Genomic DNA, 15,698 nt, shown 5'->3' with positions numbered 1-15,698 from the left:
CTGACAAACTTTTACAGATTCCCGATCGAGAGCATCCTGTCAGGCTGTATCACCACCTGATACGGCAATTGCACCTCCCTCGACCCCAAGGCTCTCCAGGGGGTAGTGCGGTCTGCACAATGCATCACTGGGGGCAAACTACCTGCCCTTCAGGACACCTACAGCACCCTGTGTCACAGGAAGGCCAAAAAGATCATCAAGGACAACCACCTGAGCCACTGCCTGTTCACCCTGCTATCACCCAGAATGCGAGGTCAGTACAGGTGCATCAAAGCTGGGACCGAGAGACTGAAAAACATCTTCTGTCTCAAGGCCATCAGACTGTTAAACAGCCATCACTAACATAGAGAGGCTGCTAGCAACATACAGACTCAAATCATTGCCAACTTCAATAAAGGTATCCATGGTAACTTAAAATAATGCCACTTTAATAATGTTTACATATCCTACATTACTCATCTCATATGTATATACTGTATTATATACCATCTATTGCCTAAGCTGCACAGCCATCGCACATCCATATACTTATATGTACATATTCTTATTCCATCCCCTTACATTGTGTGTATAAGGTAGTTGTTGTGAATTTATTAGAATACTTGTTGGATATTACTGCACTGTCGGAACTAGAAGCACAAGCATTTCGCGAAACTCGCATTAACATCTGCTAACCATGTCCTATGGCGTTCTGCATTAGCAACGAACAGCCCCCGTGGTATGCAGCTGTTCAGGGAAGCTAGAAACCATTATACACAGGCAGTTAAAAAAGCTTTTTCAAGCAGAAATTTGCTTCCTGCAAAAGTTCTGGGACACTGTAAAGTCCATGGAGAATAAGAACACCTCCCAGCTGCCCACTGCACTGAAGATAGGAAACACTGTCACCACTGATAAATCCACCATAATTGAGAATTTCAATAAGCATTTTTCTACGGCTGGCCATGCTTTCCACTTGGCTACTCCTACCCCGGTCAACAGCACTGCACCCCCCACAGCAACTCGCCCAAGCCTTCCCCATTTCTCCTTCTCCCAAATCCGTTCAGCTGATGTTCTGAAAGAGCTGCAAAATCTGGAACCCTACAAATCAGCAGGGCTAGACAATCTGGACCCTTTCTTTCTAAAAAGTATCTGCTGAAATTGTTGCCACCCCTATTACTAGCCTGTTCAACCTCTCTTTTGTGTCGTCTGAGATTCCCAAAGATTGGAAAGCAGCTGCGGTCATCCCCCTCTTCAAAGGGGGGGACACTCTTGACCCAAACTGCTACAGACCTATATCTATCCTACCATGCCTACCAAGCCAAGTCAACGAACAGATTACCGACCATTTCGAATCTCCCAATACCTTCTCTGCTATGCAATCTGGTTTCAGAGCTGGTCATGGGTGCACCTCAGCCACGCCTAAGGTCCTAAACGATATCTTCTGCCATCGATAAGAAACATTACTCTGCAGCCGTATTCATTGATCTGGCCAAGGCTTTCGACTCTGTCAATCACCACATCCTCATCGGCAGACTCGACAGCATTGGTTTCTCAAATGATTGCCTCGCCTGGTTCACAAACTACTTCTCTGATAGAGTTCAGTGTGTCAAATCGGAGGGTCTGCTGTCCGGACCTCTGGCAGTCTCTATGGGGGTGCCACAGGGTTCAATTCTTGGACCGACTCTCTTCTCTGTATACATCAATGAGGTCGCTCTTGCTGCTGGTGAGTCTCTGATCCACCTCTACGCAGACGACACCATTCTGTATACTTCTGGCCCTTCTTTGGACACTGTGTTAACAACCCTCCAGGCAAGCTTCAATGCCATACAACTCTCCTTCCGTGGCCTCCAATTGCTCTTAAATACAAGTAAAACTAAATGCATGCTCTTCAACCGATCGCTACCTGCACCTGCCCGCCTGTCCAACATCACTACTCTGGACGGCTCTGACTTAGAATATGTGGACAACTACAAATACTTAGGTGTCTGGTTAGACTGTAAACTCTCCTTTCAGACCCATATCAAACATCTCCAATCCAAAGTTCAATCTAGAATTGGCTTCCTATTTCGCAACAAAGCATCCTTCACTCATGCTGCCAAACATACCCTTGTAAAACTGACCATCCTACCAATCCTCAACTTTGGCGATGTCATTTACAAAATAGCCTCCAATACCCTACTCAACAAATTGGATGCAGTCTATCACAGTGCAATCCGTTTTGTCACCAAAGCCCCATTTACTACCCACCATTGCGACCTGTATGCTCTCGTTGGCTGGCCCTCGCTTCATACTCGTCGCCAAACCCACTGGCTCCATGTCATCTACAAGACCCTGCTCGGTAAAGTCCCCCCTTATCTCAGCTCGCTGGTCACCATAGCATCTCCCACCTGTAGCACACGCTCCAGCAGGTATATCTCTCTAGTCACCCCCAAAACCAATTCTTTCTTTGGCTGCCTCTCCTTCCAGTTCTCTGCTGCCAATGACTGGAACGAACTACAAAAATCTCTGAAACTGGAAACACTTATCTCCCTCACTAGCTTTAAGCACCAACTGTCAGAGCAGCTCACAGATTACTGCACCTGTACATAGCCCACCTATAATTTAGCCCAAACAACTACCTCTTTCCCTACTGTATTTAATTCATTTATTTATTTTGCTCCTTTGCAGCCCATTATTTTTATTTCTACTTTGCACATTCTTTCATTGCAAATCTACCATTCCAGTGTTTTACTTGCTATATTGTATTTACTTTGCCACCATGGCCTTGGAATTTTTTTTGCCTTTACCTCCCTTATCTCACCTCATTTGCTCACATCGTATATAGACTTGTTTATACTGTATTATTGAATGTATGTTTGCTTTACTCCATGTGTAACTCTGTGTCGTTGTATGTGTCGAACTGCTTTGCTTTATCTTGGCCAGGTCGCAATTGTAAATGAGAACTTGTTCTCAACTTGCCTACCTGGTTAAATAAAGGTGAAATACTTTTTTTTTTAAATGTGTGTGTGACCAATAAAATTTGAGTTGATTGAACTTGTAAAAGTCTGTGTTTCAGGTGGTGAGGCCTCCTCGTTTACATCAAGCAGTCCTCAAGAAGCTGTTGACCTTGATCTATGTATTTAACATTGGAAAGAGGATACATCTCATAGTTATTTATATACTTGGCATAGCTAATTCTAATAGGCTATACTGTACCTACTGCTGTACATATCATTCTTAGTATATCTTGTGTAAATCCATCTATTGTATACACCTGTAGATTGCATTTGTATTACAGTGCTATTTGGGATGTTAATTGGATTCCGCTGGCATTTCTTGAATTTTTATATTTTTTCTTGTTTTATTATTTGTGAAGTGTACTTTCACATTGAGCTGCACTGTTTGGAGCTACCCACTGGGCACACACTGGTTGACTCAATGTTGTTTCCATGTAATTTCAATGAAATTACATTTCAACCAACGTGAAATGGACGTTGAATAGTGTCCAGGGGCTAGTAACATTAAGCATTTCGCTGCACCCGACATCTATTTTTAACGATGAAACTAGCAGGAACACACTGATCAATACATTTGTTTCTGATCAACACCTATTGTGTCATGTCACTTTTGCCTTGTCAGCTTTAGGAAATACTGCCTGTGAACCTAATGAACTTGACTACAGTATTCTGAAGGAGACAAAACAAAAACAAATACTTTGTAAAGGGGTGTTTGCAACTCCAGCAAAATATAGTCTGAAGGAATAATAATAAGAATACAGTAAATAACCGATATTAGAAAGGTTACCTCATGAAAGAGAAACGGAGTGAAATAGATTGTCAAAACCCTCTTAATAGTCACAGTCGGGGGCAGAAGCACATTTGATCTGAATTGATTCATTCGAAAGGCTTGTCCGTCTCTGACACCACATTACAGTTGCCTATCTGACTGGGCAAACACAATCACACAGGAGAGAGATATATTATCTTCTTGGGGAGCTGCTGAATCTACCTGTAGATATGTTATTTTTTAATTGAACTGATATTTAACTAGGCTTGTCAGTGAAGAACACATTCTTATTTACAGTGACAGCCTACCCCGGGCAAACCCAGACGACGCTGGGCTAATTGTGCACCGCCCTTTGGGACTCCCAATCACGGCTGGATGTGATACAGCCTGGCTTTGAACCAGGGACTGTAGTGACGTGTTTTGCACTGAGATGCAGTGCCTTAGACTGCTGCACCAGTCGGGAGCCCAAAATATGTGGTAATAGGACTACTTGATTGGTATCTACAGAAAGAGGGAAATCAATGGGTTTATTTATGATAAGTGTTAGTTACTAGTATTAAGAATGTTTTTATTACAATGCAGTACTGACCATTACCTCATCCATGCAACTGACACTGATTACAGTCAAACAGAAAAAGAAGCACTTCCTCCACCTGTTAGCCATGAAGTGTACTGCAGGCAATGACCATAATAAATCGAATCGATTTTATTTGTCACATGAGCCAAATACAACAGGTGTGAAATGCTTACTTTACGAGCCTTTAATCAACAATGCAGTTCAAGAAATAGAGTTAAGAAAATATTTAGTAAATAAACTCAAGTCAAAAATGAAAATTAACACTAGAATTACATAACAAAAACAAGGCTATATACAGGGGGTACTGGTACCGAGTCAATGTGTGGGGGTCCAGGTTAGTCGGGGAAATGTGTACATATAGGTAGGGGTAAATTGACTTAGTCAACGATAGAGTTGACTAAGTTCTAATGTCACATGCACAAGTACAGTGAAATGCCTTCCTTGCAAGCTCCAAACCCAACAATGCAGTAATCAATGACTATGTAATACTAGAAATAACAAGGTAGAACAAACACACAAGTAAGTAAGCATACTACACAGAGTGGACAAAAAATTAGGAACACCTGCTTTTTCCAGCCCATAGACTCACCAGGTTAATCCAGGTGAGCGCTATGATTGAAGTGTTAAATCCACTTCAATCAGTCTAGATGAAGTGGAAGAGATGGGTTACAGAAGGATTTCTAAGCCTTGAGACATTGATTGTGCATGTGTGCCATTTAGAGGGTGAATTGCCCATACAACATATTTAAGTGCCTTTGAACGGGGTATGGTAGGAGTTCCCAGGCACACCGGTTTGAGTGTATGAAGAACTGCAATGCTGCTGGGTTTTTCACGCTCAATAGTTTCCTGTGTGTATCAAGAATGGTTCAACACCCAAAGGACATCCAGCCACCGTGACACAACTGTGGGAAGTTTTGGAGTAAACATGGGCCAGCATCTCTGTGGAACACTTTCGACACCTTGTAGAGTCAATATCCCGATGAAGGGAGGCTGTTCTGAGTGCAAAAGAGGGTGCAACTCAATTCTAGGAAGGTGTTCCTAATGTTTGTACGCTCAGTGTAGAGGTCCTAGATGGCAGGGAGCTCGGCCACAATAATGTACTGGGCTGTCCACACCACCCTCTGTTGCACCATGTGATTGAGGGTGGTGCAGTCGCCATACCAAGCAGTGATGCAGCCAGTCAAGATGCTCTCAATGGTACAGCTGTAGATTGTTTTGAGGATTTGAGGGCCCATGCCAAAACTTTTCATCCCCCTGGGGGGAAGAGGTGCTCTTGCGCCTTCTTCACGACTGTGCGTGTGTGTGGACCATTTTAAGTCCTTATTGATTTGGACACAGAGGAACTTGAAGCCTTCAACCCACTCCACTGTAGCCCGTCGATGTGGATGGGAGCGTGCACTGGCACCACACATCCAGGCTGTCTCATCATCGTGGGTGATCAGGCATACCACCGTTGTGTCATCAGCTACGTAGTTGTGGGTGAACAGCGAGTATAGGAGGGGACTAAACACACACCCCTGTGGGATACCTGTGTTGGGGGTCAGCTTGGCGGAGGTGATGTTGCCTACCCTCACCACCTGTAGTCAGCCCGTCAGGAAGTCCAGGTTCCAGTTGCAGAGGGAAGTGTTCAGTCCCAGGGTCCTAAGCTTGGTGACAAGCTTGGAGGGGACAATAGTGTTGAACGCTGAGCTGTAGTCAATAAAAAGCATTCTCACATAGGTATTCCTCTTATCTAGGTGGGTGACAGCTGTGTAGAGTGCAATTGCGGTGTCTATGGATCTGTTGGGGAAGTATGCAAATTGGAGTGGGTCTAGAGTGCCTAGGATGGAGTTGATGTGTGCCATGACCAGTCTCTCAATGCACTTCACGATTACAGATTTTATTTTATTTACATTTTTAACCTATATTTAACTAGGCAAGTCAGTTAAGACTTGTATCTCACTGATCATCCCTAAAGCCAACACCTCATTTGGCCGCCTTCCAGTTCTCTGCTGCCTGTGACTGGAATGAATTGCAAAAATCGTTGAAGTTGGAGATTTATCTCCCTCACCAACTTTAAACATCTGCTATCTGAGCAGCTAACCGATCGCTGCAGCTGTACATAGTCCATCGGTAAATAGCCCACCCAATTTACCTACCTCATCCCCATACTGTTTTTATTTATTTACTTTTCTGCTCTTTTGCAAACCAGTATCTCTACCTGCGCATGACCATCTGATCATTTATCACTAAATTGTAATTATTCGCCTACCTCCTCATATGCCTTTTGCACACAATGTATATAGACCCTTTTTGTAAATTAAAAAATTCTACTGTGTTATTGACTTGTTTATTGTTTTCTCCATGTGTAACTCTGTGTTGCTGTCTGTTCACACTGCTATGCTTTATCTTGGCCATGTCGCAGTTGTAAATGAGAACTTGCTCTCAACTAGCCTACCTGGTTAAATAAAGGTGAAATAAAAATAAAAAGAACAAATTCTTATTTTCAATGATGGCCTAGGAACAGTGGGTTGACTGCCTTGTTCAGGGACAGAACGACAGATTTGTACCTTGTCAGCTCGGGGATATGGACTTGCAACCTCTCAGTTACTAGTCCAACGCTCTAACCACTAGGCTACCCTGCCGCACCAGGGAAGATATGGGTGCTACCGGGGCAGCAGTCATTGTTGCATGAGGCCTTCGAGTTCCAGGAATGATGGTGGTTATCTTAAAACTTGTGGGGATTACAGACTGGGACAAGGAGAGGTTGAAAATGACCATGAACATGCCTGCCAGCTGTTCTGCTCATGCTCTGAGAATGCGCCCAGGAATACCGTCTGGCCCTGCAGCCCAGCTGGTGTTGACCTGATTAAAGACCTTACTCATGTCGGCCTTGGAGAGTGAGATCAACCAGTCCTCTGGGTCCGTGACAGCACTTACACCCAGCACAATGTTGTTATTGTCAAAACGTGCCTAAAAATGCATTGATTTCATCTGGTAGCGAGGCATTGTTGAGCAGATCACGACTGAGTCCGTAATATCCGTAATATACCGTATCTAGCCTATCAGTGACTTATGTTTGCTTCTCTAAACAGGACCTACAAATGATAAAGTCAGAAAGCAACATAAACATTTTAGGTGTTAGTTTTCCAATAATCTTAGCATTTCAGTATTTGATACACATATTTTTTAGCTCTCATCTTTCTTTCCCACTAGAGGGCGACCTCTAACAGTTAGTCAACTCAGAAGTAGATCCCAGGCCGACCATGAACAGAAACACTCACACACTAGATGCAAGTTCAGCCTCCTGTGACAAATGAGAACTTGGCTTGCAATCTGGTCTCAGAGAATTTAGTATTATTCTGTATGTAAATCCAAGACACTCTATTTAGTATGATATGTTACGTTTTGTATGGTATGCATTTATTCGTGGATGTCCATCCTCCATTTTGTATGATATGTTATGAATTGCAATTCATACAATGTGTTACAAAGTTTGCTAAAAGTACAATATGTTACAAATTTGAAAAATGTATGATGTGTTACAAATTCCAATTTGTTGTTGTTAACATTAGCTAAGTGGCTAGGTGGCTAATGCTAATGATAGCTAGCGTTAGCTAGGCTAGATGTTAGGGGTTAGGTTAAAGGGTTAAGGTTAGGGTTTTGTCTAATGTAGCCATACCAAACGTAACTTATCATACTAATTTCAGTGTCCCGGATTTACTTTTACTATGTTATGTCTAGTCTATGAGACCAGGCTGTGACTTAATTAAATAAAACTAAAGAAGGGTAAACTTGTGTTTGGTATGAAACCCTATGTTAACTTTACTCCTCTAGCTGTCAGTTTCAACGAAATAGACTCTACGTAAAAATAAAAACACAGGGATAATATTCCTCTAATGAACTTTCACACAGTTCTCATACTGGGATTGACCTCAATGTTCCTGGGTGAGAGACATTATGAGGTTGTTTTGAAGAAGTTTTTACAGCTTCTCTCTGCCCGCCCAGTCTTCTCAAATTAACATGAGCTGAAACACACTGCCCCATGAACACACGCACGCACGCACAAACGCACGCACGCACGCACACACACACACACACACACACACACACACACACACACACACACACACACACACACACACACACACACAAGTCCACAAACGTAGCCCTTTTCACCCTATACATCCATTACATAGCACTGCTCTGAGTGCCTGCAGTCTATTGACACAGTACTGAAACTAGAGACAAACAACACAAGCACAGCTTGAGATAAGAGCTCAATTAATGAGAAACGTTATTTCTGTTGGCAAATTGGATTTCTATTTTGATGACTTGCTGCAGTGTACAAGCCCTCAGACTCAGAGCTCTCTCTCTATTCCATTCTCTCCATTTAATGAATGAAGGGCTACTGTCTCCAGACAGACTTTCAGCAGTGACTTTAGAGAGAGACGTAGAGATAGAGAGAAGTAGAAGTTTATAGGCAGCCAAAAACTACCTGCTCTTTTGATGTACAGCTAACACACTACTTACACAAACTCTTGGCCACTTTGTTTCCTTCTGTATTTTAAAGTTCTCAATATGAAAGCAAAAATCCCCTTGAATGGCCTTGCTCATAGTGGTAGCTTAATTTATTTTAGTGTCCGATATGTTTGTTTTGGGTTTGTCCAAGTATCAGTACTTCGATGGAACATCCTTCAGTTTGGACTGAGAGGTTATGCAGTCAAGTGAAAGAGGCGTCTGTCTGTCTGTTCATCTATTCTCCCCTGAGTCAAAGGTTTTCCCCCTTTCTCTCTCTCTCTCCCCTCTCTCTCCGCTGACACTCAGGTCCTCTGCCAGGTGCGGTGCTCTCTGCACTCCCCTGATTGCCTCTGGCACCGGGAGCACACCCATACACACCCTTACAAACCCTTACACACACATAGCCCAGACACACACACATTTCATACAGGCTCTGTGTAGCGGAGCCAGAAGTGTTTTAGCATCGCCACGGCGCTAATGGGCCATAAAGACTCACCCAGAAAGAAAGAATCCAATGCTAGCTCAACAGTCTCATTCAATGGCAGTGTATTTGGGCAAGCCGTCATTATAGTCCACAGAACAACAGGGCTTTGAAAGACAATGCTCCTATGTCTAAACTGTAGGGAGGGAAACAACTTAGGACGAACAGAGCAGAGAGGTCCATTTCAGCCCCAAAATCATCTAGATTCACAGCCTGATATGAGACTGCAGGGCTTGGGAGCATTAGTGCAAATTTCCGGTGTGTGAGTGTGTTTTTCACGGACCAGTTTCACAGACATACTTAGACACACACACACACACAGAGCCACACATGCATGCACATGTAATTGCGATGATTAATGGCTGTTATTATGATGTCATGTACGAGTTCAGTTCAGTGGAAACTTGGCATTTCGGGATAAATGCTCCTCTGAGAACCTATTGGATTTTTTTATTGCTCCCTTCATTTTATTCCTGGCCATTGATAAAAGTCCCTTGATGTCAGATGTTGGTATGTGATTCATATGAAATGAAAAGGATGAGAATTAACAGCAGATGCCTGTGTGTGTAGCAGGCCTTGAGCTCACAATACCCATCTGTAGAAACCCTTTGTGTCGAAAGACTAAAGGAAAGAAGAAATATTTCAACTTGACTTCAAATAGTCACAGATAAAGAAGCCATGGTGCTTTAATAATAATAGCAATTCAATAAATCTTAATTGTATGGCATGCGCACGCACACGAACGCACGCACACACGCACACACACACACACACACACACACACACACACACACACACATGTTTATTGCTATTCTGTCCAGACTGTGTATGATTACAGGTTGCAGAGTCAATATTTAGATTTTGTGGAGAACAGCACAGCCCAGCCTGTTTATTTTCCTCGCGCTACTGTATGTGTGTGTTGACTCAGAGAGCTGCGGACAAAGTGGGATGTCAATGGTCTCACAAATCACACCCTGTAGTATAAACTGTTGTAGTTTCTTTTAGATAACCGTTATCATCCATATAGATCGAGAGGTTACTGTTAGCATCATTTTGCCATATGCTCTCTTGATGTACGGTGCCTTCAGAAAGTATTCAGACCTCTTGATTCCCCCCCCCACATTTTGTTACGTTACAACCTTATTCTAAAATTGATTGAATTACTTTTTTCCCCCTCATCAATCTAGACACAATACTCCATAATGACAAAGCAAAAACAGGTTTTTCTAACTTTTTACAAATGTATTAAAGATGTATTTTTTTTATGAAATATTACATTCAAATAAGTATTCAGACCCTTTACTCAGTACTTTGTTGAAACAATTTTGGCAGAGATTACAGCCTAGAGTCTTCCTGGGTATGACGCTGCAAGCTTGGCACACCTGTATTTGGGGAGTTTCTCCCATTTTTCTCTGCAGATCCTCTCAAACTATGTCAGATTGAATGGGGAGCGTTGCTGCACTGCTATTTTCAGGTCTCATAAGAGATGTTACATCTGGTTCAAGTCCGGGCTCTGGCTAGGCCACTCAAAGAAATTCACAGACTTGTCCCGACACCACTCCTGCTTGGCTGAATGCTTAGGGTCGTTGTCCTGTTGGAGAGGTGAACCTTCTCTCCAGTCTGAGGTCCTGATAGCTCTGGAGCAGGTTTTCATCAGGGATCTCTCTGTAGTTTGCTCTGTTAATCTTTCCCTCAATCCTGACTAGTCACCAAGTCACTGCTGCTGAAAAACATCCCACAGCATGATGCTGCCACCACCATGCTTCACCGTAGGGATAGTGCCAGGTTTCCTCCAGATGTGAAGCTTGGCATTCAGGCCAAAGAGTTCAATGTTGGTTTCATCAGACCAGAAAATCTTGTTTCTCATGGTCTGAGAGTCATCATTTAGGTGCCTTTTGGCAAATTTAAGTGGGTAGTCATGTGCCTTTTATTGTCTGGCCACTCTACCATAAAGGCCTGATTTGTCACACCCTGATCTGTTTCAACTGTCTTTGTAATTGTCTCCACCTCCCTCCAGGTGTCACCCATCTTTCCCATTATCCCCTGTGTATTTATCCCTGTGTTCTCTGTTTGTCTGTTGCCAGTTCGTTTCGTCAATCCGATCAGTGTTTTACCCTTTGTTCCTGTCTCTTGTTTTTGTTCCTGTTTTCTAGTTTTCCCGGTGTTGACCTTTTCTGCCTGCCCTGAGCCTGCCTGCCATCCTGTACCTTCGCCTCACCTATCTGGATTACTGAGCTCTGCCTGCCCTTGACCTGTCTTTGCCTGCCCCTGTTGGATTAATAAACTGTTGTTTCTTCGACGTTGTCTGCATCTGGGTCTTACCTGAAACGTAATATGATTGGGGGATTGCTGCAGAGATGGTTTTCCTTCTGGAAGGTTCTCCCATCTCCACAGAGGAACTCTGGAGCTCTGTCAGAGTGACCATCGCATTCTTGGTCCCCTCCGTTACCAAGGCCCTTCTCAGCCAAGTGCTCAGTTTGGCCAAGCAGCCAGCTGTAGGAGAAGTCTTGGTGGTTATTAACTTCTGCTATTTAGAAATGATGGAGGTGTGTGCCTATCCAAATCATGTCCATTCAATTCAATTTTTTCAAACAGAAATTTGCATCCTGTAGCACAAACTCAAAAAAGTTCTGGGTCACTGTAAAGTCCATGGAGAATAAGAGCACCTCCTCCCAGCTGCCCACTGCACCAAGGCTAGGAAACAGTATCACCACCGATAAATCCACTATAATTGAGAATTTCAATAAGCTTTTTTCTAAGGCTGGCCATGCTTTCCACCTGGCTACCCCTACCCCGGTCAACTGTCCCTACCCTCGACTTCGGCGATGTCATTTACAAAATAGCCTCCAATACTCTACTCAACAAATTGGATGCAGTCTATCACAGTGCCATCCGTTTTGTCACCAATGCCCCATATTCTACCCACCACTGCGACCTGTACGCACTCGTTGGCTGGCCCTCGCTTCATACTCGTCGCCAAAACCATTTAATTGGTATTATTTTGTAAATGACATCGCCAAAGTCGAGGATCGGTAAGATGGTCAGTTTTACGAGGGTATGTTTGGCAGCACGAGTGAAGGAGGCTTTGTTGCAAAATAGGAAGCCAATTCTAGATTGATCTTTGGATTGGAGATGCTTAATGCGAGTCTGGAAGGGTTTACAGTCTAGCCTGACACCTAGGTATTTATAGTTATCCACATATTCTAGGTCAGAACCGTCCAGAGTAGTGATGCTAGTCGGGCGGGTGGGTGTGGGCAGCGATCGGTTGGAGAGCATACATTTAGTTTGATTAGCATTTCAGAGCAGTTGGAGGCCACAGATGGAGTGTTGTATGTCATTGAAGCTCGTTTTGAGCTTTGTTAACACAGTGTCCAAAGAAGGGCCAGATGTATACAGAATGGTGTCGTCTGCGTAGAAGTGGATCAAAGAGACACCCGCAGCAAGAGAGACATCATTGATATATACAGAGAAAAGAGTCTGCCCGAGAATTGAACACTATGGTCCCCCCCCCCATAGAGACTGCCAGAGGTCCGGACAACAGGCCCTACGATTTGACATACTGAACACTATCTGAGAAGTAGTTAGTGAACCAGGCGAGGCAGTCATTAGAGAAACCAAGGCTGTTGAGTCTGCCGATAAGAATACGAGAGTCGAAAGCCTTGGCCAGGTCAACGAAGACGGCTGCACAGTACTGTCTTTTATCGATGGCGGTTATGATATAATTTAGGACCTTGAGCGTGGCTGAGGTACACATGTGACCAGCTCGGAAACCAGATTGCCTAACGGTGAAGGTACGGTGGGATTCGAAATAGTCGGTGGTCTGTTTGTTCACTTGGCTTCTCCAAGACTTTAGAAAGGCAAGTCAGGATGGATATAAGTCTGTAACAGCAAAGGCTCTGAGATATAGGTCTCATGGCAAAGGCTCTGAATATTTATGTAAATAAGGTATTTCTAAAAACCTGTTTTTGCTTTGTCATTATGGGTATTGTGCGTAGATCGAAGCGATTTGATTTGATCCATTTTAGAATAACGCTGTAACGTAACAAAATGTGGAAAAAGTCAGGGGTCTGAATACTTTCCGAATGCACTTTATATCGCCATGTATGTTTATCATTAGCATGAGGTGGTCCTGTTGTTTCAACCACAAAGACACAGAGGGTTTGGGGTTTTAGTGTTTGTACTCAGAGGTGGGCTCATGTCTAAGAATAAACAATTGAAACGGGCCAGTGTCTAACGTACCGCCTGCTGTAAACATATAGAGGGAGGGACAGAGGGATGGAAGAGAAAAGGGGACACAGCCTCAGATTTACGTCTGTAGATAGTTTGAGTCGTTGGCTAGAGACTGATTAGGACTCTTTAGCGCCATTGTTTAAAGCATTTGTGAGAGGATTATTTTGATTAAGATTCACTGAATGTCAGGCGTTTTAGTATTTGCTCCTGACAAGCTACAGCTACAGAAGTGGCAGAATGTGTCCTATGTCTATGACCGTACCTTATCTCCTTGTGTCCTTGTATCCTTTTACATCTGTAACCTGGTAGCGGAACAACACATACTGTAAGGTCAGAGTCATGCCGCCAGGCTGAGTGCTGCTGCTGTGTATGTAACCTACCGTATGGTCACTACAGAATTCTAGACTGTTGGATAAATCTCTCTATTTTGGTAAAGAAGTGAACCTGGCTTGGACTTGTTAAAGTCTGGCCCCATTACACCCATGTTTACATAGTCACAGGAGTCGTTGCCCTGCATGACCTCTGTATGAAGGGCTACAACTTTAAGGGTTACAAGTTGTGTTTTTCCAGTTGGCTGCCGTGCATGTCTTTGTCGATCATTTCAGAGTATCTAGATGGGCTTTGCCTCCATTTTCCCATAGCAGTGGGGATATGTGTTACATCTCACTTGGCTCACGTTGACTGGTGATTAAATTGAATGTTGTTTTGTCTTCCAGTAAAAACAGCATAGTGCCAGATTTAGGTTTAACCCCCAGGGGGATGAAACAATGGAAGTGGAGGAAGAGCATGGAAGGACTCTGGAAATGTTTGGCGTTTCTCTCCATCATTTTCCACTGCAGCTCCAAGGAGCTGGTGAAGTGTTGTCTACAGCGCTGTAGGAATTCCCTGCCTATCATCAAGGTTTAACTGCTGTGGGGAATGTACACAAATGTGTACAATACATCTGCAAACTGTGCCACATAAAAAAAAACACATTTTAAAGCCAAAGGCACAGCATGATAATATGTATGAAACTTTGTGAACGTATCTAAAGTGAAGGAACTAAAGTATTCTTCATTTTCAGCTCAACAGAGTAGACCTATTACCAGTTAGTATCACATTTATTTATTTATTTTAATCTAAACAAGAAACCATTCTAATTTTCCTATCATGTAGCTGCCTACAATAGCTACCCGTGTCTACAGTACATGTGTTAGAGACATAGCCTTATGCACTGGGGGAAGGCATTTCCCCTTGATGACATCGTTACAACCCGTTTGCAACCAGAACTGAGAACCTTAAGAACCTCCCTCAAGTCCATGGCCTCGATGATGTTCTTTCTGGCACTGTTTACCTCCAGCTCCCTCCCCTTCAGAACTCCTGTTGTGGTGGTGTTGGTAGTACTGGTTATGGGGCTCACTGAGCGAAACCGATCGCTACCCCCTTCAAATCCCCTCCCTCAGTGGGGGGAAAATAGGTCATTCAGACACGGCTCAGCTTTGTCACTGGTGATTGGCAGGGAGGTGGCCAGGGCCCTGGCTGCGTGGGAACATTCCGGCACAAATGATTACCGGGTCCACAGAAGACAACGAACCCCTCATTTATGCCTGTCCAGAAAAAAATCTTAACACAAACAAAACAGGGCAGTGATGGCTGTCGGCGCTGCTATCTGCTGGTAGAGAGATGAACACGTTGGTTCTCATGGAGAGACCCAAACCTATCTTCATGTTACACAGCGTTACAGCATTAGGGTTGGCTCACCATGCTTTGTGTTCAGAGCCTGTGTTTTGTTCAATCACAGTGGAGATGCTGTGCTTTCTGCTCTGCTGGTCATTTGAGAATAGCTACAGTAGGGTCGGCAGTCAGTTTAGCTGAACAATTCTACCAGAAGATACATTTATGTAACACTTGTAAAACTGTCACAAATGCTATTTTGCTCTTGGAAAAGACTATTCCCCCCAAAAACATTACGATCAGGTAACATGAATTTCTCCTTTGCTAGTAATTTAGAGCCCACTGTAATCTGTAGCGCTTCCAAAACTGTACGTTCCCCATGGCCAATGGAACTCAAGCACACTTCATCATTCCCCTCACCTTTCGTTCAGGCAAGACTCTACAAAACATTATAAACACCTTTCTAATATTGAGTTGCAATCCCTAATTTTGCCCAATTCGTCAGGGCATGAA

The sequence above is a fragment of the Oncorhynchus masou genome, chromosome 28 (genome assembly GCF_036934945.1).
Source record: "Oncorhynchus masou masou isolate Uvic2021 chromosome 28, UVic_Omas_1.1, whole genome shotgun sequence".
NCBI lineage: Eukaryota > Metazoa > Chordata > Actinopteri > Salmoniformes > Salmonidae > Oncorhynchus > Oncorhynchus masou.
Note: the sequence above shows the minus strand (reverse complement) of the source record.